At 41.2% G+C, this 18,026-nt stretch overlaps 1 long non-coding RNA gene across 2 annotated transcripts in view; it reads left to right on the top strand.

Annotated features, from left to right (window-relative positions):
- The window catches only part of LOC135447390 (uncharacterized), a 127,520-nt gene that overhangs the window by 96,259 nt on the left and 13,235 nt on the right, over window positions 1-18,026 (top strand). Inside the window, exon 3 of one of the 2 annotated variants that reach the window (XR_010440086.1) lies at window positions 1,135-2,274. The exons of the other annotated variant lie outside the window; for it this stretch is intronic. This is a non-coding gene — a long non-coding RNA (uncharacterized LOC135447390). Of the gene's footprint in view, window positions 1-1,134; window positions 2,275-18,026 lie in introns of those variants that run through there. 2 annotated transcript variants of the gene reach the window in all.

Here is an 18,026-nt window from a genome sequence, read left to right as displayed (position 1 = left end):
GGTGTAGAGGCAGGTTTAAAATTGTTGTTAAAAGGAGTTGCTACTATATTAACATAAAATTTGTTTTATGTTTGGCTTAGTAAATAAAATTCATGCTAAATTGTAATCAGAATTATATTGAATTGAAGTCTTATAGTCACAGAACTGTCACTCACTTCTCTGAAGACAGTATGACCCTAAAAGCCCTTACTGTGCTGTGAACAAAATCATGTTTGGAGTGAAAAGCTAATGTACGGACTTGGGTAATTGTTGTCTGTTGCTCAGCACTATCATTGCTACACTGGCTAGCTTGTAGATTTGGGGGGAGGACTGGGGTTTTGTTGTTTAATACACTATAAATAACATTCATCAAATGAGATGAAATGGTGAGCTCTCTTTTACTCTGCATACCACCTGGAAAATGAGATCTATTAATACTATCACAAGATACCATCTCTCTCCTGAGCAGCAGTCAGAAGGAACAGCTGTGTGTTATTTCTGCCTTGGGTTGGAGCTCATTTCAATAAGCTGAGATTGGCTGCCTTTTCCAAGACTGCTATCTGGCTCATTTGTAACAGCCATTCTTCAGAGCTCTTGCATCTGTCAAACCTCATACAAATCCTCCCCTAGAGGAAGCAGATGTTAGAAAGTTATAATTTAGATGTTTGTTTTGCCTCTTAGAAGAATTCTGGACAGCAATCACTGTGGTCTGTTAGACATCATTAGCAAATGCAAATTGTTGATGAACCTGTATTAGTTAGCAAGTGATTTTTCTAACAACTTTTCACCTCAAGAATCAGAGCAAGGGGAATAAAAAGGTAATCTACTATTACAAACAATTAGACCTGACTAAGCTATAGATTCATGCACAGAGTTGAAGGATGGTGCCTAACTTATAAATGCTATAAATGTGTTGCTGGAGTCATTAGTAGCGTAGACTAAATGGAGAAATCCAGAATTTTCTGTTACCAGTGTTAGATGTGTGAGCACTTTGCACAGAAGATGTTCCCTTCATTTCTCAGGTTGGCTTTTTGGCCATCTGGTGCTTATTTTAGTGCTTGTCCTCTCCTGGGCTAGTTAGAGCAGATAAGAGCATCTGCCTGGCAGTCTGGGGGACTTGTTCTTATTCCATGTCATGTTGGTTTGCTTTTAAAGGTCGCAGGGGAAAAAAACAGCAAGGAGCAGGGAGTGTCTGTTAATCTGGACCAGCTGCTGCCCTTGGGGATTAGGCAGATGAACAAAGAGGTATTTGTCTCAGCTGGCTGGAGTTCAGCACTGCAGCAAGAAGGATGGATTCTCTGCTGAGGCAGGTTGAGAGGAATGAGGCTTTTTTTTTCATGCAATTGTCAGGTTTCTTCAAAAAAATCAAACTCTTAACAAGAAACGTGAAATTTTCCCTTCAGGAGATGTGACACCTAATTTGTCCTCTGGCAAATGTAGCACCTTGTTATGTACCTTTGTAACTATCAGGAAGATGTAAAACACCCAAACTGTGTTGAAGTAGCCCAATCTGCTCTGTCTGCAGTGAAGTACATGCATGGTGGATTCATTAAAAAGCAGATGCTGCACACACAACCCCATTACTGCACTACCTCTGCACCTCAGGCCTTGGAGTGCTGAGGTAGGGTCATGGGGCAGATTTTAATGAGTTTTAAAAAAGCTTCTTTAACTTACATCTCCTGAAATACCATACTTTTGTTGAATCTGATCTTCTCTAGTTTGTCTTTTTAAATTTGAGAAAAAAAAAAAAAAAGCTTTTTTTCCAAGAACACAACCTTTCTTATTTTTTCTTAAAATAATGATAAAATGTTCTGTCTGTTCACACGCTGAATTATCATTGACATTTTTCAAAAATAATTATGATCTATGGCATGTTTCATTCTTAATTAACAAAAAAGGAGTTGCTGCTATTAACTGCCAACACATTTTGATGTGGAGAAAATTTATTATCCATGCTACAGGAGATGAACAGGTCAGATTTTCAGCTGAGATAAACTGTCAGAACTGCAGCTGTTTCTCTTGTCCCTATTTTAGACTTACTAAAATAATATTAAAAGAATCTTTTGTCAATAAAAGTTTCTCTTATGGATGAGAAGTGAAGCTAAAAGTGAATTGAGTACAATCTACCCTGTTTTGCTCTGTTGCACAAGTCTGAGCAAGCTACTTTAACCTCCCTCTGCCTGGGATCTCCTCCCAGCACTGAATCCTCTCATCTAATTAGGCAGAGATCTTTAGGAGAGAGTATATGGTGCATCTTTCAGGGTGCTCCATCACACTGCAGTTATCCAGTCACCAGCAGTCCCTCAGGTTGGGATTGATCATGGTGATTCTACAGCTGGGGAGTTGTCTCTGCAGGGAGATCAATAAGCTGAAGGAGGGATAACTGGAACAAGCAGAAAGTGAATAATCTGTCCTCTGAATGAGGTCAGCTACACTTTTGGGGGATACAGGATTCAGTGAGGCACTTAATCCCACTATAACTGGTTATCAAAAGCTGCAACCAAAATTGTTCCACAGTGCAGAGGCTGTTCTGGTCAGTCACAAACTTGGTGTCCCACACAAACATCCCTCATGGAGCTCCCATCATTGTCCTACCTTAGCTCTGTGAAGCTTTTCCTGTTGCTGCCTTGCAGAGCAACAGTGCTTAGGACTTTGCAAAACCGTAACCCCACCCAAATTTTTTGTCTATGCTGTTTCTGAAGATTAATTGTCCCGTATGCTAAATCTGTGCACCTAAAATTGACTTATTTTACTTTGTTCTCACTTCAGTTCCAGTTACAGATGATGCTATGACTTTCCTGAGGGATTAAAAACTCTTCTACTTCAGGTTATTTGCTTCCTATATTGGCACTCAGACATCATGATCAATGCACTTTACATACTATCTGGTATTTTACCAGTTTATTATTCCTGAAATGTGCTTGATGAGGAGAACTGCCAATAGAGGGTATCTATTTGCAGAATGGATTGACAAAACTTTTAATGGTTCCTGGAGCCTGTCTGCATTTGCTTGATGGCAGAATTTATTTCGTTATCTTTCAAATATCCCTTGTAGGTGCATATTGCACTCTGCAGCATCCCAGAGCTTTAGATTGTGAGATTGAATTCTAGGAGATCACCTCATTTTTAAATTTATCTTTTAAGGAGAGAAAATTAAATCATAGCATTTTGTTTTAAACTCTTTATCTTGATGGGTTTTTTTTCCTTCTTCCCACTGGAAGGAGAATATTCCTCTGCATTATTAAAGATATCTGGGTCCCACAAAACTCCTTGTATCACACAGCAGTTCTGGATAGACCTTTGTTGTATAGACTCTCAGCTGGAAGGTATAACATCTTTCATGGCTGGTGAGATGGGATGGAGGCAGGAGGTGGTGATCAAAAGTGTGAATGAATTAACAATTCCCAAAGGAAATAAGTCAAGAAAGGCTTAAAGCTGTAGAGGTGCAAAGATGCAGGAAGGATAAATGTGATTAAATAAAGCTCTGGCTCTCCTCTGAGATAAGTCAGCTCTTTTCTAAGGCAAAGGTTTTGCACAGCCACAAGGGGTCCACTCAGATAATGCAAGAGCCACAAGCAAGATAGTTGAGGACGGCATTTCCTCTTCAACAAGGGTTAAAAAGACAATTTTGAGTAAGACTTGGCCTCTCTGTAGCTGCTGGGCAGGTGTTTGTAAGCAGTGAGCACTTAGCAGGATAAAGGCAGCATTCCTAACAACATGGCTACATTAAAGAAAATGATGTGTGGCTGTAATGCTGAGGTGAGTCTTTGCAAAATCTTACCTTGTCAGCTGCTTGCAACATTTTGAGATGAATTAGTGTGCTCTGTTGTTTGTGCTGACAAGCAGCACTGCAGCCCCACATCAGCTTGGTGTGAGCAATGGTGAGAAACCATACCTGAACCTCTACAACTACTTGTGGTTTCTTTCTGAGGGACTTGGTGTATTTTTGTGGAGTATCTGCCATAGGCCCACTAAGTTCCTTGGCATCTCAGTGTGCCAGCTCTGCCTTGATCTCTGAGCTCACACAGACACATCCAAATTTGCTTTGAGCCCACTTTTTGGGAAGAGATGGCATCTCATCTTGGAAATTTCTGCTTGGCTTCCAGTGTGGATACAAAATCCTTACCAACCCTGTGCATAAGGGGGCTCTGACATCTGTATAAAAACCCTGTTGGCAATGTTTGTGTGTTCCTACATCTGCACAACAGCTTGTTTGGCTTCACAGACTCCTCTGATCTTTATCCAAGATGGGATTTAATCTGCTCTGGAAAACTCATTTCTGATGCCTGGGTAGCTGTCCAGTGCTGAGCTCTGGGATGGGTATAAAGCCCCAAGTCCTTTTATTAGCCATTTAAGGACAGAGACAATGTCCTAAGGATATGTGAGCCTGAAGTGTGGCTAACACATGCCAGGAGCAGCAGATCATGGCTAACAATTTTGTATCAAGGGCTCAGTGCAAATATGTGTTCACTCCCTCAGTCATCCTTCTGTATGCATTGCCCAAAAGATTGCTTCAGAAGTCTTGAGGAAACTTGCCTGTGCAAAATGAGAGGTTTTTAGCTAGAAACAAAAGGAAATAGTCTGTCCCTAACATTGAGATTGTTTTGATTATTTAAACATGTTTTGTTTAGGAAGCAATTTTCAGCTTCATTTAACCTGCCAGTCAAAGAGGAAATTGTGGGTGATAAGTGCTGATACTGTCAAGCTTAACTGTCTGACTGAATTGGGGTCCAGGTGTCTATTTCCTGACTTAGTTCTCAGTTAGCAAAGTGCATGTGCCTCCATGTGGATTATTGGTTCGTTGTTTATATGTCTTAAGCAATAGGAACACCAGCTCTCCCTCCCTGGGAAATGCCTTGCGGAAAAAAAAATGCTTTATTTAGTGATAAGCTGTATGTATCACAAGCTCTCTGAAAGTCTGGTTCTCTTAACATATCTTTCAGCAAAGGAATACTTTTATACTTCCCCCCCCCCCCCCCCCATTTTGCAAAATGCATCTATCTGGCTGCTCCAGTGAGAAATCTTTAGGGTGCTGTAAGTAAGGTTCAGCAAGAAGCTATCCAGTCACCTCCCAGGGGAGAGCACTCTGCAGCAGCAGTGCAGCAGGGAATGTGCAATTGAACCCAGTGTGTTATTAGTGCATTTGTGTTGTGGAACAGCAGCAGTTTTCCACTGAGAGTCAGAACCATTGCATTATACCTTGTTTGTTTATTTGCTCTTCCCAGTAACCTGCTCTAAAATCCTCAATATCATTAGTTTGTGATTACAGTAAAAAGCAGCAGCAAGTGGGATCTGGCTAATGAATGTGTTCCTTCTGTTGGTTACTGCACTGCTGCTGCTGCTGACACACTGTGCAGCATAGAAAGCCTTCCCTGCACTGGAAACATCATGTAGCATTTCTTATTTGTTTGGATTATTGCTGTTGAGATGCACTTAATTGTGGCAGCTGGCAGCTCTAATCAGTATCAAGGCCCTGTTGTGCTATGGATGGTGCAATGCCCTGTAAGGGACAGGTGCTCAGCCAGGGACATCACAGGGAGCAGAGCTGGAGCAGGGGCTTGAGCAGCTTGGTGCAACAGGCAAAGCCAGGAGTAGTGTGCAGGTGCCTTGGAAAGCCAAGAGATTCTGCCTTCTCATTCTGTCTTCTGCTTTCCAAGTATGTGGTCTGCTGCAGATGACCCAGTAAAACAAGCAGGGCCAAGGTAGGGAAATGAGCAAACTTGTGAGTTTTCATCCAGGAATTAGTCCAGAGGAAGCTGGAGGAAAAAAACCCTGTTTTTGAAAACTGTTTTTGCAGGAAACCTCAGCCAAATCGTTGCAAATGCAAGCAAATGAGTGAAAATCATGACATGTTTTCTGGCGTGTTGGAAGTCTGTGAAAGTACTCAATATGCCAAGTTAATAAAACTTGTTAGGAGTTTGTTCAGCTCTCAATAAAAAAAATCATGAGTGCAATTTGTTACTTGACATTTTTCAAATAATCCAGCTGCTACCTCAAAGTAGACATCTAATAAGTATGAACCTGGTTTTTAAATGTATTCTGATATTCAGGTCTTCATTTGCTAAATTAAATAAAAAAATCACCATGTCATTGAATTTAGGTGGAATTACTATTTTTCCTGAAGAGACTTCAGTGCCTTGGGGCAGTTGGTGAGGGAATCGGGGGCATAATTATATTTTTCCATGTAGTGACATTGAAAGAAACAGATGGTTTCAGATCCCTGGACAGTTAGTATATCAATACATGACTCCATGCCAAGGTGTTTGTTTTCTTTGATAAAGGGATGGCCTACATGACACCAGGCTTGCTAAGTTCAGACAGGTTTCACCTCTGTCGAAGGGGAAAGACAGCCTTTAGGCAAAGGGTAGTGGGGTTTTAAACTAGATGCAGCAGTGGAGGGGGATAGCAGGTTTAACAGTGATAAGGTGTTGGACAGCATGCCATGCCACTCAGCTCAAACCTGATGCTTGCTCTGAGTTACAGAACTGTTGTGTCTCTGTTGAGCTGCAAAACAATCCTTGCACTGATGTTTAAGCAATGCAGCATCTTAAGCTTATCAGTGTAATATTCAAGTTTTTGTTGTTGTGAGGAAGAGACAGCAAGGAAAGGAACCTTATTCTTTGGATTTTTGGCGTCATTTGAAATGAGCACTTGAATTTCCTGATTTTATAGGATATATTCAGAGGTGCATTGCTAATGATCTTGTTCCTTTCATCTCGCGGGTGGCTAGAGGGGTCAGTTCAAGGAAATGCCAAGTGTGCCATTACCTTAATGAGGAGTGCAATGAACACCCCTGTGCCTGGTGCCTGTCCAGGGGAATCCCCTACACCGGCACCTCTTCAATGCCTGTGTGCTGCCAGGCAGTGAATTAGAGCTTTCTGATGAGGCTCTCAGTAAATATAATTAGCTCAGGTCCCCCCAAAGGGAAAGCCTTTCTCATGAACAAGAAAGGCAGTGGGACAGAATAATAAATTGTTAATTATTATTAATTGCATTATTATTATCACATACTTACCTGAGATCCATCCTCACTACTTTGCACTGATATCATCAGACCTCTTTTAAGCAAATAGACCTACTTAGGTCTGTGTGACTTCTCCTGAGAGTAAGACTTTGCAAAATCTGATGTCAGCACTTTAATAAATTAAGTCCTGCAAACAAAAATATGTTTCCTGTTTGCAGGTACTGAACCTATGTACCAGATCCATGTCAGTGGGGAAATATGCCTGTCATTGAGCAAATGTTCTAGTCAGCAAAGCACAAGGATTAATGATGGAAAATACTAGATGAATGAGTATTATAAAAGCTGCCAAATCTCAGACTCCCATATCAGTTACATTTTACCTTACACATCCCCTTGGTGTAGCAGTAAATTATTAATGCTGAAAACTGTTATTTCATTCATGAATAATTGAATATGGCACTGGATGGCTGATGGGGAGATAGTACACAGGAACAAAGGCAGTGGCTCCTGCTGATCCAAGATGCTCCACATGCAAAGCAAGAAAAGCCCTGGATCATGTTGTGCACCTAGTGGGCAAGAAAAGAATGGATGGATCCTGGAGCTCTTCAAAGGGCATCTGGCCTGTGCTGCTGAGTGATACCAGAAGCAGGATCTGCAGAGGAAGTTTCAAGGAGTGGTGCTTAAGGTGAGAAACTTCACAGGAAGGGTGTGTTGGTCTCAGCTCAGTATTGCATAGCACTTTCTCTGCAAAGGGTTGGAAGGGGAACTTGTATTTGCACCATCAAACATGGGAGCCAGAAGGAAGAGCTGCCTGAGCTCTGTGATAGAGCTGACCTCATATTGCCAGGAGGGGAATTTGGAGTACTCTGGAGCTTTTCTTGTGTGCTGCAGACTGCTCTCTGGAGAACACTTAACTGTCCAGGGTTCTCAAACATGCTCCCAGACTGCTCCTCAAAATTCTGCCTCATTCTCACTTTTGTGGTTTCCAGTCCCTTTTTGGAGTGGCTCAGGGATCAGAATCACCCTCCCTTCAGACATTGATGAAGTCGCCGCTCAGTCATCTCAAGGCTGAACAGGCCCAACTCTCTCAATCTTTCTTCCTAAGAGATGTTTCCGTTACTTACTCACACTCCACTGGACTCACTCCAGGAGTTCCATGCCTCTTGTCCTGAGGAGCCCAGAAGTGGATACAGCACTCCAGGTGAGGCCTCACAATGGCTGAGTAGAAGGGCAGGGTCACTTCCCTTGACCGGCTGGCAATGCTGTTCCTAATGCACCTCAGATACCATGGGCCTGCGTGGCCACCAGGGCACTGCTGGCTCATGGATGGCTTGTTGTCCACCAGGACCTCCAGGTCCTTCTCTACAGAGTTGCTTTCCAGCAGCTCGGCACCCAGCTTGTGCTGGTGCCTGGGGTTGGTCTTCCCCAGGCACATGACCCTACATTTGCCTTTGTTGAATTTCAGATGTTTCTTTGCTCATTTCCAGTCAATGGAAGGCCCTCTGAAGGGCTGCATGTCCCTCCCAGAGTATCAGCCACTCCTCCCAGATTTGTGTCATCAGTGAACTTGCTGAGGAGACTTCTGCCCCTTCATCCAAGGCATTGATGAGCTATTTGAACAATATTGGGGCCAGTATTCACCCCTGAGGGACATCACTAGTGACATGCCTACAACTGAACCCTGTGCCACTGATGGCAAGCCTGTGGGATCTGCTGTTCAGCCAGTTCTCAATCCACCTCACTGTCCACTCATCCATTCCACTCTTCCTGAGTTTCCCTGAGGATGTCAGAGAAAAGCCTGGGGGTTGTGTGTGTAAAAAGCCTTGCTAGCATTGAGACAGACAACATCCTGCTCTCCCCTCATCCACCCGGGCAGCTGTTTTGTCATAGCAGGCAAACAGGTCAATCAAGCATTATTTTATAAATTTGTTTGCTGCTCCTAATCACCTTCTTGCCATCCATATGAACAGAGACAGCCTCCAGAATGAGGTGCTCCATCAGCTTTCCAGGGAGGAGCAGTTAACTGATGCCCATCACAACTCCAACTCTGGCATGTATGTTATATTTCTGTGCCATATTTAATAGCATTTCCTGTAGAGCATTGGAAAGTATGTGATCTCTGAGGATGCAAAACTGTGCTTAAAGTGCACTCATTAGTAGAACATGCACATCTTGGCACAAGAGCACCACTAAGTGAGCTGCAGGTTTGTCTCTAGGTTGACCTTCCAGCCCAGTCACCACTGGGGTGTTGTTTTCAGTTTTCAGGCTTCACTATCTTTTCAGATGTATCCTGAAACCCGGGGTGGGTTACCAAGTTCCTGGGGTGATTTCTCTTTGTAGAAGTTTAACAGCTTAGTTATTTGTTGCTAGCAGGTATGGAAATGTCAAAGTGCTGGTGATGAAGGAAGATTTCTCACTGTGGTATGCCAGTTAATTGGTTCAGGGATGGTCTAAGACCAAGGGCTTTTCAAGTAGGGAAAGAAGATGAGGAAAAGGTTGGATTTGCTACAAATTTTTTTTCTTCTCAAGTGTCTGATGGCTGTGTAGAATCTGCACTCAAATAACCAGGATCCTGTTTTTCCTGTTCTGTTTATTTTAGTGTGATTACAGAGGAAATAAGGGGTCCACCTCACTTTATCCTTGCATAAAATCATGCAAGGATCTCTATCATGCATGTGTGCAAATAGAGAGGGGGATGCTAGGAAAAACTGCTTCCTGGAGTGAGGGAAAAGGAGTCAAAATGGAGTTATTCAGTGTCTGCCTTCATCCTGCTATTCTCTGAATATTTCTACTCCCTTGTGTTGTCATTTCTTTACTTGTGTGTTGCAATATTGAGCTGGTATTTTGGATAACATCTAAATCCATGTTCTATTGTCTTCACCATGGACAGAACTTCTCCCCTAATTTTGCTGTCAAGGCAGCATTGACTCCAGCATTGAAGAATATTATCTTGATGCTCTTAGCTTTGTTTGGCAGCGTTTATACCTGGCTTAAGTTTTTTCTTGACTTTGGGGCTATCACTTATCTTAATGAAGAGGATGCATTTTGCTTAACTGGCACTGTTCATGGTATGTGATTCCATTGCCTGTGAGTGACTCCAAGCCACAGAGAAAGGCTCATAAACAAGATATGGATGAAAAGACTAGCTGATGCCTTGTTTTAATTTGCAGAGATATGGTACAGCTAAGTAAATTAAATGATTCATTTATGCTAATTTCACATGCACACCAAATAATGCATGCCACTTTTGTACTCGATTGTAATATCTCTAATTTATGGAGATTATAATGTAAAATCAGCAATATTGCGAATTGAGTAATTGGTGGAAACTCCATGGCTCTCAAAGAGAAAGGAATCTGCCTCATAGTAAGGCTATCTTTAGAAATGAAAGAGGGGAGGGAAAGGAAGGGTGGACACATTCATGGCATAGTAAAAAATCTATTTGAGTCAGGCAAACAATCTATAAACAATTGACTTGGAGGGGAGCAGAGTAAAATAAACCATCTGATTTTATAGGGAAGAAACAATCAAAAAAAGTTTTGGTGTAGCTGGACATAATTTAGGCCGCACAAAGATGTGTCCTGCTGCATCAATAATTTTTTTTTTGAGGTTCTTGCCTTATATCTGTATGTTAAAATGTAAGAGTCGGCTCTTGCTTGGTGAGAATATCTTTTTTTCCATGCAGTTGCTGCAATGTTATAAAAATGTATCTAATCAAAATAGCCTGCTTACTTGAACCTGGTCTCCTCCTGCATGATAATTAAAAGCCTCATTGAGCCAAAGAGCTGCAACTGTGGGAGGCGTCAGGAATGACGTCTATTGCTAACACAGCTTGTGGACAGCATAAACATCCAGGTTTTATCTCTGGAATTGCTTAGCATATTGATAAAGGTTAGTTAAGTTCACTATCAGCATTTTTATGAAAGATTTGATTGGAATGGTAATTTGTGCTTGTTAATTAGAAATCACATGGAAGCATCTTGTGACCTAGATATCAGTATAATTTGCATGCAGAGGCCTTTGTACCCAGTGGTGCTGTAAACTGAATGATTTTAGATGCAGCAACAATAAAAATGTAGTTATTTCTCTTTGATGTTTTCCCCCTTCTCATATTTTCTCCTCTTCAGAAATATAACTATTACTGATACAGAAAAAAATTGAAAATTACCAGCACAAATCTGTGACAAGTGTGTTGCTAGACTGTTGCCAGCTTAGTTAGACCTCCTGTAAAAACTGCATAGACTTTTGTTTATTAATAATAATAGCACCACATTTTGAGGGCAGGAGTCTCCTATTCCCAACTTTTCCCTTCTTTTTTTTAATTTATATGCTAGGTCCAACAATATTCAGGGTACCTATTTGAATCATTGACAAACATTTAGTTCAGAGAGACGGAAAATTCTGTCTCTGAAAAATGAAGGTTCATGTAATGAGAGCATTACAAATTTGTTTTTCTGTCTGTAAAATGTTCAGATGTTTCAGCTTCCTCATAAAGATATGGGCTTGTGAAGAGGAACTGATGTTAGTCAGCATTTAAATGCTGTTCTGGGGTGCTCTCACACATCTCAATGAGTTGCTTGACTAAATCTGAGCGGAGCACTTGGAAAGGGCTCCCAACTGCATCATGCTCTGCCCTGAACAGCAGCAAGTGGTTGGTGGATGCAGTGTTGTAGCCAAGGCCTGTCTCCGGGATGGATCCTAGACACAATCCAATCACAGGCAGGTCCTGTGGGAAAGCAAAAACTGAGATGATGGTGGCTACAGACCAATGCTGGACATCAGTGTGGCCAAGCCACCATTACAGAGGAAATTGTCATAGATGTTGTACTTTTCCCTTTGCAAAAACTGCATTCCTTCCGGGAAGGCCTGAGGAAGGAATTGGGTCATTCTGCTCATGCTGCATTTTGAAAGGTGGATGAGGAATTTTGGGGACTCAGAAGGCAGAGCCCATCTTCTCAAGAAATAGACTTTTTTTGTCACAGCTGCTGGTTTTTATTTCCCTCCTGACATGGGAAGAAGTTGTTGAGCTGATTTCTGTTTAAGTGGTGAAGAGCAGAGTAGGTGTTATACTGAATCACTTAAGTTGTTTGCCCAGGTTTGTGCAGAATCCAGATATTTGATTCTTTGGTGTTAAAATAAGACAGTCTCCTCCTGGCAGCCAGGGTTTACACTGTGCAGCCCTGGAAAGATTGGGAATGATGATTTTATGTGCTGTGGGACTCCACATGCAGCTGCTTTAAATGGAGAGACTCTCTCTGGATGTGTGGACTTGCAGCTATAAAAATTCTTCTGGGCTTTGCAGGGAAACTTTTCAATGGAGAAAAAAGTTTTTATATGCTTTAGTTGAATCCTTAGTTCCAGTACCTGTGCTGTCATATCTTCCACCCTTCCACCTCTTCCCTATTAAAAAGTTGTTCTGTCATATCCTGAAATAGACCCAAGAGTGCTTGCAAAAGGAGAACCACCATCTGGTAGGCGGGATTCAGAAAAAGCCTCTCTTATTCATTTTTCTGGAGTGGAAATAAAAGTGCCCAAGGGTTTGATCCAGCTGTTCTGTTACCTTTTGATGAAGCCCTGAAGTCTTATCTGAGCCCTTCTTGCTGTCTGCAGCACCTGGTTATAAGTATTAAGCAGGCAAATCTGCCACCAATTCTTTTATTTCATTTCAGTAATCCATAAAGTAGTGCTGGAATACATTTGGGATGTTTGGAAAACAAGACCTGCTTAGGATGACTCTCATCCTGGGAATGTTTGTAAATCCTGACTCCTGATTTCCAGCAGGGTGTCTGTGACTTGTATCTGCCTGATCCAGGACCAGCAAGATCTTATCTCATGTAAATCACTTTGCTGATTAATGCCTTGTGGGTGGTTTAGGTCTCAAGGCAGGGCTTTGACAGCTTTGTGGCAGTCACTGCTGTCTCCTAAAGCCTGAATGATGCAAGATTACCTGTGCCACAATTTAATTTACATTTTACTGATAAGGCCCAAAGTAGACCTTGTTCTCTGACTGCACAAGTCTCCAACTTTTTCCTTTGTCCTTTATTGAAAATTAAATAAAGCTGAATGGGACTGCTGCTTCATTAAAAGAACAGTTGCTTTTGGAAAATGTTAATATCTTGTGATAAAGCAGTCATTGCCATTTTATGATACCTGACAGAAATTACCCAGTTTCTTTGCACACAATTAAATGGAATTATCAGCCCATTAGGTTAGATACATTTCACAGTAGGAAAATAAAACCTAATGTTTACTTATCGATGTTTAAATAAATTGTAATTATCATTCCATGACAGTCTTGTACTACTGTAATTAAGCTTTAAAATAAAGGGTAATTGGAATTAAGAGGGCTTATCTACATTTCATTTAGAAGTTATTGTTCAAGTCAGCTGTGGTAATGTGCAATAACTTTCAGAAAACAGCACTTACCTGTTTCTGCCATGGATTCCATGCAATGATGCTGGCACTTTAGAGAAGGAATTTGTGGACACCTCACTGAGAGCCAAAAGGAGCCAGCTGCATGTTTAGGGAAACTTTCTTACACTGAGCAATGACATTTTGTTTTTCTCCTTTTCTTGGGATTGAGTGCCTTTTGAGACTGAATGTCTTTGGAGACTGTGCTGAGCTTCTTTGTTTTTCTCCCGCTCTTTGATTTCTGTTTCTTGCAAGAATAAGTTTTCCAGTTTTCAGGTTTTTTCCACCCAGCGTGGCAAATTGAATGATATGGATTGCTGGCTGTTTGATTCAGCAGGCTATGCGCACAAACCTTTGATTTGCCGAGGAAACTCAGGGTTGGGTGAACAAAAAGGGCCCAAATCTACTGCTTGGGGACTTCTGAATTCCCAAATTTGATGCAGGCAACAGGACCTGGACCTTCAGGGGATTGAGTGTATACATCCAATAGATATGGGGTGGGTGTGGGGAGTGCCCCAGGGAGGGAAATCTGCTCTCCCCTCAGTAGCAGCAATGTAGAAACAGTAATGCATTAGCTGAGACAGCTCTTGGCACTACTCCCTGAAAAAAAATGGCATGTCTAACTCTCAACCACTCCTTAAAGACTTCAGCAAAAGGATTTTAAAGGGGACACGGGCTCTTCTGGAAATGGATGATTCAGAAAACACTTGGAACAAACAGCCTTCAGTCAGACGTGTCAGTAAGTGGGGCATTCAGGTTCCCACCAGCAAAGGGATGTTCAAGCATCAGAAAAGTTGTGGCCTCTGACTGCTTAGGTAAAAATGCTTCTTTTGGGACTGTGCCAGACACCAGGAAAGACTGTGATCGACACCAGGAAAGACTGTGATCAAATCTTTGGGCAGGTTGTTGGTTTTTTTAAAACATGTTCATTTCTTGAAGGCCTAGAGAGGCATACTGCTTAGTTTTCTTTAAATTTCACTTGGATATTGTGAATGTTTTGCATAAGCGAGAGAAAGCAGCCATTCATGCACATCAGTCATTTGTTTGAAGCTGTTTGTTCTGGTGGATTTGGGATTGGTCTTGTCTCCTTCCCTAAATTGGCTAAATAAAGGTGATATTTGAGTTCCTGCCTTCAGTTCACAAAGGGAGTGGACAGAGCAGAGCCTGAGAGACAAAATGCATTTCCCATCAGACGAGATGCTCTGGTTTAGGCTTTCAGTGCACATGAGCACTGATGACATTGGAGCAGTGTTGCACGTAGTCTTTACTCCTTGTTCTCTCCCCACAAGATTTTCCTTTTCCTTATGGTTTTGTGCTCCTCCTGGAGTCTGTGGGATTCCTGACACGGTATCAAAGTTCCAAGCAGCAGGAGGCACATCCTGAATATCTCCCAGATGGAGCTGTTTGTGTCTCAGAAGCCTGACAGAGGCCACCTTAGCTGATGGATGCATTCTCTCACACCTTGAGATCTCATGGGCTTGTCCCATTTTGTGGGAATAGCTAGGGAGATGCTCCCTGCTCTGTAGTTACCCACAGTAATATCTTAATTTGAGACAGACAGCCTATGCCAGAACATGAAGTCAGGACTGACAAAGCACTGCGTGCTGAATAGGGGTCAAAGTTAGCTTTAATTGCCCAGATTGGTATCAGGTTTGGTCTGGCTTCTCATTGTTAGATGCTAGTATTTCTCTTTAAACAGTAGATTTAGGACCTATATTTTAATTTGGTAGTGGCCTTGGAACGCTTCTTATGAAGTATAGTCTATAAACATTCAAAATGGTCTGAACTAAAATTCTGCCACCAAGGAGCTGCTCCAAAAAGGAGCTTGTTTTTTAAAACTATTTTGAGGATTGTGGCTTTTTAATATTGAGGGGAAGCTTTTTGAAAGCATCAAAGCTGAATCTGTTTTTTTTCTTGGAGTGTTTAAGTGGATTTGGATTAATGCTCATCCTCTTCTTAAATATAATTTAAGAATGTAGAGTGAAGACATAACGACATTCAGACTAGCAACTACGTCACTTTGAAAACTAATTAGGGAACAAATCAAGCTGGAAGATCATATTAGTTATGCAGCATTGCCATGTAATTTTTTTTTCTTAAGGAAAGTAAACACATGAGACTATTACTCAGCTGGGATAAATCAGATTTGTTCCTGTTACTATGGATTTATACTAGCTGTGGATTTACTTTGACTTCTGGGTGTGCAATTCAACATTATTTATTTCTGATTACCTTGAGGTTTTTTTTTTTTAATTTTGTATATTTTAGAGGAAGTCAAACTTGCTGCCTTGCCATTGCAGTTAAAGCACATGAGATGGCTTGGAAGAGAATTTTCACAATTTTTGAATATATATTCTAAGCTTAGAATGATAGGAATTAACTACCTTCTTGAGTTTACCATGGTATGATTTTTAGCAGTTAGTCTTTGATATTGATAATAAGATTATTTTTTTGTTTGGTTTTGTTTGGTTGCTTGGTTGGTTTGGTTTTTTGTTGTTTTGTTGTATCTATTAAATCTAGAGTTTGGTTCATCATGGGTAAATGAGAAGACCTGACTTAATTTTAATCCTGGTTAAAACCAGACAGGAGCCTGCCCATTAAGGGATGACAAGTATTCAAAATATTTGGAAGTGATTTTTAAGGATTTTTCTTAATTATTTGTCAGTGCAGTCATAGAATTCTGGTCTTGTTTATCTATTTTTTTAATAAAGTGAAAGACAGTACCTAATTAAAAAAATACAAAAGAAGATGACATCTTGCAACAAAGCTAAATTAAATTTTAGTGTTTCAGCCAAAAAAAATGCCTCTGCAGCCAGCCAGCTCTGGAAGCTTTAGTTTGATGTGCTAAGCTAGCATAATTGAGTGTGGTTACAGATCCACTGAAGTTAAAAGTAAAATTTCCATTGTAAGTGGGCTTTGATCAGTAGTTGAAGAGGGGGGATGTCAGACACGTTGATCTCCATGTTGGCTCTATTCACAGTTAAATTAGTGGGTTACACACAGTTTCCAGGGTCAGATCTGCAGTTTTCTGAGTTCTAAGTTAGTGCCTTGTGCTGTGTACTTTCAAAGGCAAACATCAGAGAGAAACATGGATCATCCCCCGGACAGCTTGCTGAAAAAGTAAAATTCTTTGTGGAATTGGTTGGCAAGAGGGGCAGCTGGGGGTGGCAGGTTTGTTAGTTAGCAGCAGCTGTGTCTCTTTGGCGAGGAAGTTCTTGTGAGAGTTGTGCAGCTGTTGTTCTGCCTTCCCTTGCAACCAGTGCCTACCTTTGATTATTGGAAGCTGAGAAGCTTGTGGAGTGAGGTTCTTCCTTGCTCTTCCTATGAGTGAGGGCACCACAAGGCAGCTCTTGGTTGCCAACCCTCAGGATGTGCTTTGATTTCCCGAAGGGTACCAGACACACAGTCTGATAGCCACAATCTCAGCTGCACTTCAGCAGGCTGGGCTTTGTGAAGGAGCATGCTGTAATACACATGGTAGATAAAAGAGTGTTGAAACAGTAGAAGTAGTTTTAAAATTCCAGCGCTTGTTTATTCTCAGTTTGTGATCTTTACCTTGGAGAGCAGATGACATAACAGCTCCATTTGAGCCTGGAGTGGTGGAGTGCAATCATGCTTTCTTATTCCACTATAAAATTTTACATTGGATACAGTTGACATTTTGGTGCAATGGACCATAAATTAATGCTGATATGAGCTATAAAAGGAAGGACATTAGAATAATCAAGTGGCTACAGAACTAGTTGAGTGTGGGACTGACTATGGCACAGAATTTTTCGATTAGCTTACTTTTATGAGCCTACTCTTTTCACTTTGTCTATATCCAACATACCTTAATTTCATTTTCTCTCCAAAGTAACTCAAGGGATTGCTGAACCTCTTGAGTTATGAGATTTTTGTGTCAACAGAAATTTAATTACGTTAGCGAAATGAATCACTGTAACCCATCTACAATAAATCTCCACAATATAATCCAGAGAATATGGTTTATGTTGAACCATAAGGTGTAATCTTTATCAGCATTTGTCTCTTTATTAGTATAACCGTGTTAGAGACATACTTGTTCACGTTTTTGTTTTGTTTTCCTCTGTGTGTGCTTTCACTGCAGTTAGGCTGTTATGAAGGCAAGGGGCTGTGCATGGCACAACTCCCACACTGGGGTTTGCATTTCACAGAGACACTGTTAGCACTCCTGAAGTGACTTGCTCCTGCTGTGTTTGCCAATATGAAGTGACTACTTTAAGCTGCAGTTGACAGTTTTTCACCCTGCCAATTATTTAATCAATGTTAATGGCACATTGATTTACCTTAAATTGCTCCTGGTTTAGAAATTAAGGCCTGGACTTCTTTTTTTGTGAACTGTTTTCCAGGGCACGAGCATTGGCAGGAGCTGGGGAGTAAGGAATTAAAATAAGAGGAAGGAAGGGTTTTGCTCTGTGTTACAGCTGGAATGGAATAATGTACTCTAATCCATGTATATTTGACCTTACCAATGTGACCTGTAAATTTGTTAATTCAAAGTGAGTTCTGTGTAGCAATAAGATATGATTTCTGTTTCTAGCTACGGAGGGAAATCGTTTCTTTCTCAGGCATTAAATTTCTCAGTTGCTGAAACAACCTTAGCAAGGAAAGTATGGTAGTGGTTGGTTGGTTGGTTGGGTTTTACCTTAAT

Source organism: Zonotrichia leucophrys, chromosome 4, assembly GCF_028769735.1.
Source record: "Zonotrichia leucophrys gambelii isolate GWCS_2022_RI chromosome 4, RI_Zleu_2.0, whole genome shotgun sequence".
Lineage (NCBI taxonomy): Eukaryota > Metazoa > Chordata > Aves > Passeriformes > Passerellidae > Zonotrichia > Zonotrichia leucophrys.
This window is presented reverse-complemented; position numbering and strand designations above follow the sequence as displayed.